Source organism: Sus scrofa, chromosome Y (genome assembly GCF_054392235.1).
Source record: "Sus scrofa isolate SSC_HxYL_T2T_F1_AM1 chromosome Y, Sscrofa_HxYL_maternal_Yorkshire_Landrace_v2.0, whole genome shotgun sequence".
In the NCBI taxonomy this organism is placed as follows: Eukaryota; Metazoa; Chordata; class Mammalia; order Artiodactyla; family Suidae; genus Sus; species Sus scrofa.
In genome coordinates, this window is record NC_139402.1 from 8,286,088 (window position 1) to 8,301,799 (window position 15,712).

At 47.8% G+C, this 15,712-nt stretch overlaps 2 long non-coding RNA genes across 35 annotated transcripts in view; one reads left to right on the top strand and one right to left on the bottom strand.

Annotated features, from left to right (window-relative positions):
* Positions 1-15,712, top strand: part of LOC102166211 (uncharacterized) — a 544,835-nt gene that overhangs the window by 30,056 nt on the left and 499,067 nt on the right. The window contains exon 3 of one of the 34 annotated variants that reach the window (XR_014836115.1): positions 7,529-7,742. The exons of the other annotated variants lie outside the window; for them this stretch is intronic. This is a non-coding gene — a long non-coding RNA (uncharacterized LOC102166211). Of the gene's footprint in view, positions 1-7,528; positions 7,743-15,712 lie in introns of those variants that run through there. 34 annotated transcript variants of the gene reach the window in all.
* Positions 4,282-11,736, bottom strand: LOC146394348 (uncharacterized). The gene is made up of 2 exons (XR_014836122.1): positions 11,559-11,736; positions 4,282-5,725 (listed from the first exon to the last, which is right to left on the bottom strand). It is a non-coding gene; the product is annotated as an uncharacterized LOC146394348 (long non-coding RNA).

Below are 15,712 nucleotides of genomic sequence, written 5' to 3' on the forward strand. Positions count from 1 at the left end.
CGTGAACTGTGATCGTCATTAGATGAACCTTCTAGATTTGCTCTTTGCACCACGTGTGTGTGCAGCCACGTGGGAATTCTGTGGACTGTCTGACACGAGTGAGGCTGGTGGACACCGTAACGTTGGTTTCCATATTTTTTCTAATTGTTCCCAAAAACTCATAAAACATGTGTGTTTAATATTATCTTTTTTTTTTTTTTGGTCTTTTTAGGGCTGCACCCATGGCATATGGAAGCTCCCAGGTTGGGGGTTGAATCAGAGCTGCAGCTGCAGGCCTACACCACAGCCACAGCCTCAGCCACATGGGATCTGAGCCACATCTGCAACCTACACCACAGTTGACAGCAACACCGGATCCTTAGCCCACTGAGCGTGGCCAGGGATCGAACCCGCATCCTCATGAATACCAGCTGGGTTTGTCACCACTGAGCCATGATGGAAACTCCCACATCGTCTATTCTTATTTTTCTCTTTCGAAAGGTTTTCTTGTCTGTTTGAAAGGACACGCGCCCTCGTGAGTCAGTTTCTTGTGTTTAGGTCTTTCATTCTCTTTCTTTTGAAAATATAGCCAACAGACTTTTACGGATGTTTGGTTGGAAAATAAAGCCCTAGATTTAACAGAGATATAGCAGATATCTGAGGATTTGAAATATTGATGGCTCGCTGCAAAGAGCAGCGGTTCTAGAGTTGACCAGTTCACTGATGACAGCTTTATTTTTTTTCCCCTCTGATTTCACACAAGACCTGCATCTCTAAGGGCTCTCAATAACGTAGACAACTTTACAAAATTATTTGCTCCCCAGCAAGGAGGTAACATACAGATATACACACACACACATGTATATACACATACATGCATGTAAATACACACACACAAATGTATTATACATACCCGTATATGTATGTGCACATCAACCCCTGCATGCACGCATATCCCTCACACGTGTGTGTGTGTATGCGCGTGTGTGCATATGCACTTTCGGTGGTGACGCAGTCAGCCTGCAGCGTATCTAACACAGCCGACAGTAGGATCTGTGTAGGGGGGAGGAATTGCTGAAGGGAAGAAGGCCAGAGGAGTCCCCATCATCACACCCCTTTCTAGTTAATCCTAGGACAGGAGCGGGTATAAACCTAAGCGGTGGGACCGTGGGTAGCAAGGGCTTTTGGGTAGCTTCCGTGGTAGAAGTTGCCCTTGAAGGTTAGGGAAATCCGTCACAGTTCAGGCAAGTGCAAGTAGAAGTTGAGTCTACCCGGGAGACTGACAGAGGCTGGCGGGAAGCGTCCCCACAGGCCCTTGTCCACAGCAGCCAGCCTGGACCTTGGGCACAGTCCCAATAGGGGAGTGACTTGGAAAGCCGAAATTAAAGCACAGTTGTGTCAACAGGATTGCCTAGCTGTAGTTAGACTCATCGCTGAGCAGGTTTTTGTGGGTTTTTTGTTTGGTTGGTTTGTTTTTTGTCTTTTTAGGGCTGTACCTAGACGTTCCCAGGCTAGGGGTCACGTTGGAGCTGCAGCTGCCAGCCTCCACCACAGCCACAGCAACGTCAGATCTGAGCTGCATCTGCCACCTACACCACAGCTTGCAGCAACCTGCATTCTCATGGATAATACTACTAGTTGGGTCCTTAACCCACTGAGCCACAGCAGGAACTCCCATTGCTGAGCAGTTTCTGAACATTCTTATTCTATGTGTGTGTGTGTGTGTGTGTGTGTGTGTGTGTGTATGTGTATCAAAACGTATTCACTGACAAAAAGCACTTTTCACAATGAGGGTGACAAAAAAAGAAAAGTAACACACAAGTAATTGGTCGGGTTCACTTTGAAGTTGAATTTTCTGTTATTTGGGGGTGAGGTGGCATTTCTCTCTGAGCCGACGGTGGATGCGTCCTGCCACCAAGCTGGGGAGACAGGGAGAGCCCTGGGGTCTGTGGATGTGGGTGAAGGGAGAGGCCGGGACTAACAGACATGAGGGTAGAACGTGTGGATGGTGCTCGGTGGCCCCGGGGGAGACGGGTACCACGGGAGGGCTGGGCTTGACCAGGTCGATGGTGTTGGCCTGTCAAGGATGCCCAGGTGGCTGGCGTGGTAGCACACACCTGAGTGCCCCAGGTGGGACGAGGCAGCTGGAAACAGAGAGATGTGAGCATCTTGGGATGTGGAATGGATATGAGGTGGTGTGCGACGTGGGTTGGTGGCTCGAGAAGGCGGCTGCTGGGAGATGTGAAGGTCTGTGTGTCAGTCGGTGACACTCTGCACGTGGATTTGGCTGAGGAGCAGTCTCGGGTCTCAGTTTGCGCCCGTCAGGGCAGAGGTGGAGGGATGGGAACACGCTGGGCCAGGCTGAGGAACTAGCTGCATCTGGCCCCACGCAGGGTAACCTGCAGCCTGACGTCCTGTTGTTCTCACAGGTTCCACTGCTTCGCTTCTTCATAATTTTTATGCCCAAAGAAAATCAGGGCATATGTCAAAATAATGATCTGATGTTTGATCCGGAGTGAATGCAGCCTCTATTTTCATGACTTTTTGTGGGCCTTTGCCATCTTTCTGAGGTTCACGATTCTTTTTTTTTTTTTTTTTCTTTTTAGGGCCGCACCCACGGCATATGGAAGTTCCCAGACTAGGGATCGAAGTGGAGCTGTGGCAGCCAGCCTAGACCACAGCCACAGCAAGTGGGATCTGAGCCGCATCTGTGACCTACCCCACCGCTTACAGCAACGCCAGATCCTTAACCCATGGAGGGAGGCCAGGGGTCAAACCCGCAGCCTCATGGTTCCCGGTTGGATTCGTTTCCGCTGAGCCACGATGGCAACTCCCCGGGTTCAGGACTCTTAGTGCAGTGTCTAAAAGTCTGATGTGGCTCTTCCAGCTCCGCAGCACAAGCTGGTATTGCCAGTACACTCTGATGCAAGAAGGATAGTCTAGTGGAAAGCTGTTGCAGGAGCAAGTCAGAAAACGTTGAGAGGGACAGACCCGTGTGCTTACATGTAGCATTAAAGATACATTCCACGGGAGGCTGCAGAAGCAGCTCTCAGAGTGCTGGGTGGCTTGTCCCCGGCATGCTTTGGGGAGGGGCTGCAGTCGTTTCCAGCACTGGTGTGCAGGGACGTCGAGGTCACTGGATTTGAGTTCTGTGACACTTAATGACCATTCCCAATCTCTGACATCCAGCAGCATGCTCGAATGGAATTTAAAAGAAGCCTTTAGGCGTCGGCTATTCTGTTGGAACAGAACTTCCAAGTAGGACTTTCAGTCGGCTTTTTCTCCCTCACATCCTGGGGAAGCAGGATCTGCCCTCCGGTCCCCCTGGGGCATGTGGGACGTGTGGTAGATCCCGCTGTCCCCACATGGCCGAGCCCCGTCGGCCACGTGTTTTAATACTCAGGTGACACAGTGCCATCCTGACCACCACCCGCCTCACCTTTCTCTCTCTCGCCTCCCGTGTGTATCTTTAGTGAGGCAGACATGGCGATAGCCTAGATTTCAGATCCAGTAGATAGCAAGGACAGGGAAATGGGTAACTTGTAAAGTAAACTGCAGATATAATCAAATGCAAAATCATTACATGATTGTACCTTCTTTTTTTTTGGTCTTTTTAAGGCTGCAGCTGAGACATATGGAAAGTTCCCCAGCTAGGGGTCGAATAGGAGCTGCCGCTTCTGGTCTACACCCCGGCCACGGCAACCCCACATCCAGGCCGTGTCTGTGACCTACACCACAGCTCATGACAATGCCAGATCCTTAACCCACTGAGCGAGGCCAGGGATCAAACTCACATCCTCATGGATCCTAGTTGGGTTTGCAACCCGCTGAGACACAACAGGAAGTCCCTAAAATGATTGTCCTTTTAACGTGAGGATGTAAGTGGACTAGCTGTCATGCTTTCTAGTTAGTTCTAATAGACTTTTCATGAGCCGGGAAGTTACAAAACAGTAGTTACAATGACATATAATTTAGTTTCATATTATCTTGCACAAGAGAAATTCTTATAAATTAATTTAAAAATACTGTGTGAAAGGGAATGAGGTTTTGAAGGAGAAGTCTTGGGTTTGGGTTCTGGGTGGACCGTTGAACTCTTCATCCTCAGCCAGCTCATTGTCATGGGCTTCCAGAGAAATGATCTATTAAGAAGTGCTGCTAAGAGTAACTCTTCCATTGAGTTGCTGAAAGAGCCTCGCGGAAAGCTAATTTCTGTAAAAGAATGCAGCCAGCTGCAGAGCTCAGTGCAAATTTAGAGCTGTCATAAAAGTAATAGTCCTCGCTTTAAATAGCAATATACATACATTTTTCTTTTAGAACTTTATTCATAAGAAATTAATATGAATAGTAATAGTAATTCTATTACTCCAGTAGTAATTCTAATTCCTTCAGTAGTAAAACGAAGTGTAATTTCTTTGCCTACATTTGATAGCAAGACAATAATGTTTAAGGCTTTCATAGGTTTAATAGATAATGGAGATTAGAACTCTTTAAAAATGATCTCATTTGTCCTTGAATAATAAAAAGACACTGCAGTCACATTAGTATTCCGTTGGCTTTTTTTATTTTATCCCAACTTTCTGAGCTATTTCTTAAAGACTCATTGAATATTTTGCCACCTCTTTGGGAACTCGCAAAATGATATTTAGGGAAGGATTCTTTTTTAGAACGTTACTAGGTAAGCAACATGGGCAGGTCTGTGGTGTGCAGAATATCTAGAAAATACTGCATATATCGTAGAGACCACACACCTTTCTGATGGGGCTCAAAATGAGACTGCAGTGGAAGTTTCTGATGAAGCTTGGCAAAGCTTTGCCTTCTCCACCCACCTTGATTTCACTTGTAGGAGCTGGTTTATGTGGGGCTGTAAGGACACTGGGGAGAGGACCGGAAGTCTCAAACAGAGCCAACAGTTGCAACAAACAGATAAATGTCTGGGGGACTGCGGGCAGAGTTGGGGTGGGGAAGGAGGGTAAGGGAGGGACCTTTAAGAGACACATCCCAAAAGTGGCAGGTGTGGCTGCTGAGGTCAGATTCCGAATCAAGGAAGGAAGCTTTTAGCCACACGGTGAGCCTGTTAGAAGGGCAGATGTGTTCCAGGTTCATCCACCATCCTGGTGACAGGTAAGGGCTCTTGGAAGAAAACCTCAGGAAGAGATGAAAGGCCCTATTTCTGGGGAAGGGGGCCTCTAGAAGGCAGAAGGCCCTCTTCTCATGAAGGAAGCGCATCTGCTGGAGGCCTGGAGAGGGGTCTTTGCCGAAGGGCAACGGGAGTCTTTGAGCAGCCGCTGGTCCATTTCCTGTTAACACAAAGCCATCATTTCCCTCCTGATGAAAGCACTTTGGAGCTCAGACTGGATGACTTGGCGCTAAAGTCACCCTGCCTGGGAGTCTTTCTTCCCGGATAGAGAGTGGGTTACTGAAGACCCAGGGAGAGATGGGCTGGGGCGGTCTGCCTTCCGTGGCCTGTGCCCCTCCACCAAGGATGAGATTGAGGTGGGCAGGAGAGAGGAAAGATGACGTCGCTGCTTCCTGGCCCTCTTTGATTGGCCCCTATGCTCCTCCAGCCTATAACTCCTGCTGTTCTAAACGTGGGCAGTGTGGAAGACGTGATGGTAGCTTGTCGTGACACCAGGCTCGGCTGATGGACGGTCCACGTGCAGAGGGAACCCATCCCATGTGGTGTCAAACCCTAGTTTGCTGGGGAACCTTAGAGCAACGAGTAGACTTAGTGTCTTGAGCCAAAAAGCTGAAAGGCAAAAGAGAGTAAAGCTATCATCTCAATGAGAATGTCTTTCCTAAACCATTCAGTCTTCTCAAAACAGGATGGGTAAGAAAGTGTGTTGTGTTGCCAGCACGTGCTCAGAAACACGGTGGGGGCGTCAGACGTCCTGAGAGAGGACTACATGGCTGGAGCATCACACCCATTCTCCTGGCCAGGAGTTTACATCCATCAGATTGAAAATACTGTGTCTCCAACGCAGCATAAAGCATGGCCATGCATCCTGGACCACCTTAGAATTCGTTCTGCCCGGAAACAATCCCTTTGTGTTTTCCATCCCGTGGCATGATTCTCTGCCTGACTCTAGTTTTGGCAGAACTTTTGCTTCAGCCTGTCGTGTCGGAATTCAGCTCAGGGCTGGGATGTTTGCCTTCCGAGAAGTTACTGGCAAGCCCCCGCTCTTGGTTTGTTTTCAGATTTGCTGGCTGGCTGATCTCCAAGCTTGTCCATCAGCCAGAAAGCATGTATTCTGCAAATCACAACTGGAAATCATCCCTGGAGCCAGGCCAGGCTGCCCGTTTCGGAAGATAAAGTGTGCTCCACGTGGGAATCACAGCGACAGAATGGATGTGTTTTATTTTTCATAATGCTTGAGCCGTAAATGTGAGCTAACGAGAGAGAGCGCCTGTCAAATACCTCACAGGTTAGGTGGGTAGTGGACATGCCAAATACAGTCCTTTCTCTTCTTCTTGTACCTCTTTTCTCCCTTCACTTTGCAAGTGAAGACGTAACGTGTTAGGGATGGTTACCTAAAGCTTCTGAAAGGTCGTCAGTACGACACGGGGCGTGTGTGTGTGTGTGTGTGTGTGTGTGTGTGTGTGTGTGTGTATAGGATTACAGTGTCTAATGGTACATTTCCTGGGGACTAAGTTTAAGCTATGCAAAATGACAAGAGCAGTCTAATGATCACAATGTAACACGCTGTCAATTGAAGTGTAACTGCTTACCCTAATGCCCCGTTGAAAGCTGATAAGCAACTCTGCTTCGGATACAATGTAATGCCTATCTTAGGACCACCTGAAGTGCATGAGCATCAAAGGTGGGAGCAAGGCCGAGGCCTTGAACACGTCCATGACTCCACCACTGCTAGTAAGTACATTTCTGAATCCACCTCCACCAACTCCATCAGGGCTTTAAACCCCCTTCTGCTGGAGCTTTTCCCCCGATCTTGTAACTGAGCCGATGCCTTATGGGGCTCCTGGGCACACGAGCCTCGCTGTGTCCTCCATGGCTTGTTTTTAGGAAGGAAGCCTCAGCCTCCATGACCTCCCCTAAGTTCCAAAGGGCAGGTTTACACAGATGCAAGTCAGGGAAGGGAGGGGAAGCAGAGACTGGAGAGGAGGAGCCTTCAAGACGCAGTGGTGCAGGAGCGCCCGTCGTGGCTCTGTGGACTCAAAGCTGACTAGCATCCATGAGGATGCAGGTTTGAACCTTGGCCTCTCGCAGTGGGTTAAGCATCTGACGTTGCCATGAGCTGTGGTGTAGGTTGCAGATGCAGCTCAATCTGATGTTGCTGCAGCTGTGGCGTAGGCCGGCAGCTGCAGCGCCAATTCAACCCCGAGCCTGGGAGCTTCCATATGCTGCAGGGTCAGCCCTAAAAAGCCAAAAAAGAAAAAAAAAAACCAAAAAAACAAAAAAACAATGGTGCAGCTTTGGGGGCAGGGTCTTGGTCCCTCCTCACGGAATATGGATAACAATATCTTTGAGTTCTTCTACAGAAGAAAACCCCCCAAGGAGTCAAAGATGTTAATGAAGCCTTCTTTATTCCAGAAAGAAGACCTCTGAACACCAACTTTGAAAACAATGCAAGCTTGCCTCTATGCTGATCCTTATCTGCAGCCCTATTTTTCACTCCCAAAACTATAGAACCACCTCCCAGTCTCTCCTGGGGGGGGGGGGGGGCACAGTCTTTAAGGCATGAGCCTGCTGTGACCCTCCTTGGCCTGGCAAAGCAATAAAGCTATTTTTTTCCCTCCTTCGCCCACAACTCTTGTCTCTGCATTTCTGTTCGGCACCGATGACAGAGGCTAAGTTCTGGCAGGAATGTTATTGAGGATATAGAAATGGCTCTTATTGTTAGTATGGGAAAAGAAAGAAAGAAATAAGCTGCATACAGCACGTGACATAAATGCATACTGATGAAAGTGCCCAGGTGATACTTGTGTGTAATTTTAGCCATACTTGTATTTATTTAATTTTTTTTTAATTGATAATCTGGTGAATGAGACAGGGCGGCCTTTAAGAAGATGCCAGGATTTAGGAGATACGTATTTTGTACTTCAGTATACTACGGCATTTCTAGATCCAAAATTTTTTGTTATTCCAGTGCACAGCAGACTAGAATTGTCTTTTCTGGGTGCACGATACAAGCTAAAATCAGCAAAGGTCAGTGGGATGTCATGAATTTCCGAGAGGGGTTAGAAGTCTAAAATTAATAATTCCATCACCAGTTAACCTGCCAACTAAAAAATGTTGTTAGATCCTGTGCATGTGCAGCGTCGGAGGATCGTAGGATGTTTGTTCATGACTGGAATTCCTTGTCAAGCCACTCTGAGAACATGTGATTTTTGAGACCTTGCCCCGTAACAACCAAGCAAGATGCCAGGCCCGTGTTACACAGAGTGAAATTGGATTGCCTGTCAATTAGCAAGGCCAAGTTAGACTAGCACTGTGTAGCCTTACATGGTCTCTGACTTAGATGTGGGACACGAGTGACGTGAAGGGGGCCAGTCGGGAGACAGATAATGCAAAAACACTCGAGGTGGCTTTGCTTGAGACGACTGAAGAGCTATTCCCATACCAGGCAGGTGGGTGATGGTTGAAATATGAAATGCATGGAAATAAAAACATCGCATTAAATCTCATGGCTTTGTGTGACTCTCTTCTTTAAAAGCAATTACTGTGGCAGTAGGACCGGTGGCATCTATGCAGCACCGGGACGTAGGTTCCATCCCCGGCCCGGTGCAGGGGGTTAAAGGATCTGGCGTTGCTGCAGCTGTGGTGTAGGATCTGATCCTGGGATCTCCATATGCTGTAGGGCAGCCAAAAATTAAATACATAAATATTTTTAAAAAACAAAAACAAATTATCAGGGACAATTATAAATGAGGGAGGACAGAATCGCCTAGACCAAAGCGGAAGAAAGCCTTTAAAGGGCACACTGCACTTAAATTAAACCCAGATCTGGGGACATTGTGTAGAGAAGTGACCAGCATTCCCTTGTCACATGGATTGGTGCCCACGAATGAAGAGCATGGAAGCTTCCTGAGGCCCGGCCTGCTCTTCTCGCTCTTTCTGCTGTTTCCTCTTGGAATCCAGGCACGTGCGTGGCGTGCTCTTTTGCATCGTGGCCACTCAGCAGATTGGATTCCGTGTTTAAGAATCTGATGGAGGTGCAGTGGGTTCCTGCCATGGTGCAGGGGCTTAAGGACCTGGCATTGCCGCAGCTGCAGCTGAGATGCGATCCCTGGCCCCGGGAACTTCTGTATGTCACGGGTGCAGCTGAAAAAGGAAAAAAAAAAAAAGAATCCAATGGAATCATTTCATAAGCTCTAAAACCAGAAGGTATTTGAGCTGCCATCCTTTTCAAAGTCAGTAAAGTGCTGTGTCGGGGAAGCAGCAGAGCTTTTCTCCTGTCCTTTTAAGTTACGGACTGGGCGCCCTCTCACAAAAGACAGAGTAACAAGAAAAAGGACACACATTTATGTGGTGTAAGCTCTATGTGACAGGCAGCCTTCGCAGAGATGAGGGCCTGAAGAAATGGTTGAACCCGAGTATTTTTACACCAGGTTTTTTTTTTTTTTTTTTTTTTTTTGTCTTTTGTCTTTTTTTGTTGTTGCTATTTCTTGAGCCGCTCCCGCGGCATATGGAGATTCCCAGGCTAGAGGTTGAATCGGAGCTTTAGCCACCGGCCTACGCCAGAGCCACAGCAACGCGGGATCCGAGCCGCGTCTGCAACCTACACCACAGCTCACAGCAACGCCGGATTGTTAACCCACTGAGCAAGGGCAGGGACCGAACCCGCAACCTCATGGTTCCTAGTCAGATTCGTTAACCACTGCGCCACGACGGGAACTCCTACACCAGGTTTGAGGAAGCGTGGGAAGCGATGAGAGGGCAGAGGGGAGCTGAGTGTTGTGAGCTGGGGGCACTGAGCAAGGCCTCTGCCTTCCGATCCCCCTCTGTGCCTCATCTTCCAAGGGAAGACGCCCCTTCCTCCGAGGGTAGGGGCTGACCTTCCAGGGAGGGTTCTCCTGCTGCTCCTCAGAGTCCTTCAGCTCACACTCCTCACCATGCCAAGGTGCCCTCTTTGGAGTCGTGTGTCCTGAACCCCATCAGCTGACATCCAGACGGAGCAAGTAATAAAAATCCCCCCCTTTTTTTTTTTTTTTTTGTCTTTTTGCTATTTCTTGGGCCGCTCCCGCGGCATATGGAGGTTCCCAGGCTAGGGGTCGAATCGGAGCTGTAGCCACTGGCCTACACCAGAGCCACAGCAACGTAGGATCCGAGCCGCGTCTGCAACCTACACCACAGCTCACGGCAACGCCGGATCATTAACCCACTGAGCAAGGGCAGGGATTGAACCCGCAACCTCATGGTTCCTAGTCGGATTCGTTAACCACTGCGCCACCACGGGAACTCCAAAAAAAAAAAATCCCCTTCTTAAGGCTCCATTCTGTGCTCTGGAGTCTGTGCTCTGCCATCGCCCACTGTACGGGGTTTGCAGTCTCTGCCTTGCCCTGGCTATTAAACACACTCCATTGGAAAGGTCCAAACCTTGTGTGTCATCATGTAATAAGGAAGAACTGGTATTTTCCTAAACTGAATCCCGTCTTTCCGTCATGGTGCTCAGATGGGTTCTGTGAGACTGCATGTCTTTCTACGCAGAAATTCTGTGACGGGGTTGGGTTACTTATGTAGCTCAGTAGCTCAGGATCATATCTGCTCTAGAAATTAAGATCAACTAGACTCATCATGATCTCCTATTTTATTTTGCTCTCTTGACAATTGTGATCATGTATAGATTTTTTTTTTTTTTTTTTTTTTTTTTTTTTTTTTTTTTTTTTTAGGGCTGTACCCTCAGCATATGGAGGTTCCCAGGCTAGGGATTGAATCAGAGCTACAGCTGTCGGCCTCCACCACAGCCTCAGCAACATGGGATCCGAGCCATATCTGTGACCTACACCACAGCTCACGGCAACGCTGGATCCTTAACCCACTGAACAAGGGCAGGGATCGAACCCGCAACCTCATGGTTCCTAGTCAGATTCGTTTCCACTGTGCCACGACGGAAACTCCTGGATTCGTTTTTAGTTCCTTTGAGGTTTCTTATTAGGAATTGCAGATTGTGGAATGTTCATTTCAACAGTGTTCCTGGAATGCCTAAGATGATTAATGAGGGATTAGAGCAGGCTGCCAAGATACAGCAGACTGTTGGAGACCAGAGGCAGTCACAGGGCATTTAACTTGGAAAGAGCAGAATATGAAGCCTGTGGGGGAAAATGAAGTAGGAAGAGACGGTAAAAATGCTCAAATTCCCCTTTCCCTGAACTCTGTATCCATTGTCCGCTTTATATAATTATGTTTTCCCTTTGTTTTCGTGATCCAGGGTATAATTAACGCGAATGTGTGTTCTTGGTTCCTCGTGCATTCTCCCCGCAGGCAATTAAATCTGAGCATCTTGGTTGCAAGATGTATGGCACAGCCCGCACCCCACCCAGCACATGGACAGAATGTATCTTCGATTCATTGCAACATTGGTTAATTTGCTTCAGGACATGAGCCAGCTGTAATCACTTACCTTTTCAGGGGTCGCTGTGTTCCTTCCTTGCCAGTATCTCCTTGTCTCCAGATACTATGAGTCTCGTGGCCTGAATGCCCCCGTTGCTGGCATTGTTGTCTTGGTGCTTTTTCTTCCTGTCTTTGCTCCCCCACATCCTCCCCATCCCTCAGGGTCTCAGTCATGCACCTCCCTCTCCGTCATTCTCCTCCACCCCCTCCCTGGTTAGGCTGCCGTCTGCCCCGCCTGCCCCGCTGTGATTTGTACTTGCACTGACGGTGATGGTTTTTGAAAAATATTCCTGGGCTCTTCCTTGTCCTTGGGCACCGCCTCCCACCTTCCAGGCAACCACATCATCCCTTCTTTAAAATGTCCGTAAGGACTTCGAAAGCAGGAATGGAAAGAAGCATAATTAGGTCATTGTTCACCTCCGCTCCCAAAGCCCACTCTTCTTCTGAGAACCTCGGGTGAAGCAGCCAGTCTTGAGAGGCAGGCTTTATGGGGAGAGAAGGGATTTATAGCCAGATTTACATATCAGAAGGGAGGCTGGGGACCAGTGTGTCAAGTCTTACTTCCATCCTAGAATAGAATAGAGGGTAAGACTTAAGGCAGGGATCAGCAGACTTTTTCTCTAACGTGTCAGACAGTAAATGTTTTAGGCTTTGCAACCACTGAGCTCTGCATTGTAGCGCAGAAGCTTCTGCAGACATCATGCGTAAACCAGGGAGTTTGTCCATGTGCCAGGAAAACGGTGTTTAGGACTGGAATTTAGAGAATTTTCATGTTGCCAAATCTGCTTTTGCTTCTCTTCAACTATTAAAAAATATTCTTTTATTTTATTTGTTTCTATTTAGGGCCACACCTACAGCATATGGGAATTTCCAGGCCAGGAACTGCAGCTGCTGGCCTGCGCCACAGCCACAGCAACAGCAAGACCAGATCTGAGCTGTATCTGCCACCTACGTACACTGTAGTTCAAGGCCATGACAGATCCTTAACCCACTGAGTGAGGGCAGGGATCAAACCCACAACCTCATGGATCCTAGTCAGGTTCCTTATCCCTGAGCCATGAGGGGACCTCCTAAAAAATGTTCTTGAAGTTCCCATCGTGGCTCAGTGGAAGTGAATCCGATAGGAACCATGAGATTGCGGGTTCGATCCCTGGCCTTGCTCAGTGAGTTAAGGATCCAGTGTTGCCGTGAGCTGTGGTGTAGGTCTCAGATATGGCTCGGATCCCATGTTGCTATGGCTGTGGCATAAGCCGGCAGCAACAGCTCCGATTAGACCCCTAGCCTAGGAATCTCCATATGCCTCGGGTGCAGCCCTAAAAAGACAAAAAAAAAAAAAAAGGTGTTCTTTATCTCTAAAGAAAGCAGGGCTGGGCTAGGATTTGTCCTCATTGGGTACTGCCTTTGCAAAGCCTGACTTCAGTGAAGGCTCTCTCCTGGCAGAAACTTGAGGCACAGGAGTCGCCAATGAAAGAGCTTTTTAAAAGGTTTTGACTTTCCTTTGGAGTTACCTGCACTGGGAAAGGACTACATGAAGGTTGACAAGGTAGGAAGCCGAAGGCAGGAGCGTTTGCCCTGCTTGCAGTGGGAATTCTGGAACCCAGCAGCCCTAGAGGTTGTCCTATGTGAGCAGAGGAGAGGGGACATGGGGCGGAGTGGAAACGCAGGCGGAGTGGAAACGCAGGCGTTGCTGGTGAGGAGGGTGGATCCCCCCTTGTCATGAGCCTGCCTCTGCCCCGTGTCAGCCCAGAGGAGGGGACCCAGCTCGTCGTGGGGACTCTCTGGGGGATGGGCACAGAAAGTGACTCCTGGTGGTGACTTCATATGGTGCTGTGGCAGGGGGCAAGGTGACCTCACAGCAGAGGCTTGGGGTGGAGAGTAGGTGACATTTGGGGCAGGAGGAAGAGAAGGAGAGAAAGCAGTCCTTTCTAGGAACTGACTTGTAGAAACAGGAGGGTATTTCATGCATTTCCCCCAAACCACCTCAATATTAAAATTCATTGTTCAGCTCCTCTCAACACTGGGAGTTCTTTTAGAATACAGTCTATTTCTTTCCCTTGCTTGTTGGCTTGGTTGCTTTTTAGGACCACGCCCATGGCTTATGGAAGTTGCCAGGCTAGGGTTTGAACTGGAGCTGTAGCCTCCACCCTACACCACAGCCACAGCAATGCTGGATCCTTAACCCACTGAGCAAGGTCAGGGATTGAACGTGCATTGTTATGGATACTAGCTGGATTTTTTACACCGATGGGAACTCCTAATATAGTCTGTTTCTTAACCCCCTTTGTCCCTGGTCAGTCAAAATCCAGCCTCACTGCTTTGGAAATAACAGGTGCTTGAATATTCTTTGTTGAATTAAGATGTTATGCTTTATTATATATTAGAGAATGTGTGTATATATACACACACTATATGTGTATATATATATGTATACACACACTATACACACACATACATATATATACATACACACACACATATATAAAATAGAGCATATATTATATATATGTCCATTGAGCCTCTGCTATGGGATTATGTTGTATTGTTCGTCTCACCTTCATGGTCACGAATGCTCATATATTCTTTAGCAAGGCTCTTTGGTAATACACATTGATACAATGTGCATTTCTTATACCTTGAAAAGTGAATATTTAGCTTCCCCTTTTTTCTAACGGATCAGTGCATCTTTAATGTTGGTTGTTCTCTGTCAGTGTTCTGTGTGTAAACGGACCTGCCTCCTTTCTCAATCATTCTCTTTCTTGACATGAGCCGACACTGGTAACAGGTGGTAAATTGATTTGTCAGAAACAGTCTTTGTGGAAAGAGCTTTCTGGAACTTTCAAGAGCAAACGATCTTGAAAGATAGCTTCTACCTCAATTTAATTTGTCCAAAAACATGATATTTGGGACAGGAGTTCATATTGTTGCAGTTTTGGCACTTCCCTTACACATTGAAGAATGCGTAAGGGAACTTTCACTATTTTTCCTAACCCCCAGTGCACATCTGCCTTGCACGGAAGGACAGGAAGAAATCCGACAAGGATTTCAGTGTTCCAGTCAATGAGATATGTGAATGTACGTTGGAGTATTCTCTCCTCTGAGAATGACATGGGTTGAGCTTTGTTAATTTTGTATCATATCAAATGGAGATAAATGACTGTACCAGCACATACAGTGATTATAGTTTTTTGAATTGCATATATATATATATATATATATTTTATTTATTTATTTATTTATTTATTTATTTATTTTTCCCCTGAGAATCTGTTCTGGGCCAAACTGTGTCACCCATCCTCAACATTCACATGTTGAAGTCCTGACACTTAGGATTTCAGGATGTGACTGTAAGTGGAGTTAGGGCTTTAAGAAGGTCATTCAGGTAAAATGAAGTCATTAGGTTGAGCCCTAATCCACTATGACCAATATCCTTTGTGTGGCATATGGAAACTCCCAGGCGAGGGGTTGAATCAGACCTGCAGCCAGCCTGCATGACAGCATGGGATCCCCTCAGCAACACAGGATCTAAGCTGCATCTGCGACCTACACCAGAGCTCATGGCAATTCCGGACCCTTAACCCACTGAGCGAGGCCAGGGATTGAACCTGTGTCCTCACAGATACTAGTTGAGTTTGTTACCACTGAGCCTCAGTGTGAACTCTTGACTGATGTCCTTAAGAGAAGAGGTTAGGACACAGACACGCAGAGAGGGACGGCTGCGTGAGGACACAGGGAGAGGGGCTCTTTGGGAAGCCGAGGTGTCACTAGGGGATGGCCAGCTGGTTGGTCCCCAAAGGCCTCTTGGAGCACACCTGACTTGATTGAGTCCTAGAAGCCCAGGTTTCATCCTTAACCTTGAGACACTTGATCCAGTTGGGAGCCAGCAGGGGCTGGGTTTACTTTAGGTTTGAACGTGCAGTCCTCAAGATCCATCAGATGCTCAGGCAGATCTCAGTCCTCTCTTCTGCCTCCTCCTGAAAGGGCCTTTGCACATCATGATTCCAAACAGGACGTGTTGGCTGTGTTCAGCATTCAGCTGGGTGTAGGCACTCAGTGCATTAACAGCCCTCACAAGGATATCTTTCTGCCCGGAAGACTGCCATGCATGCACTGAGTGGTTATCCTTACTCACTGGATGCTGCTCCTGGTGTTGCTATGGAGACAGAC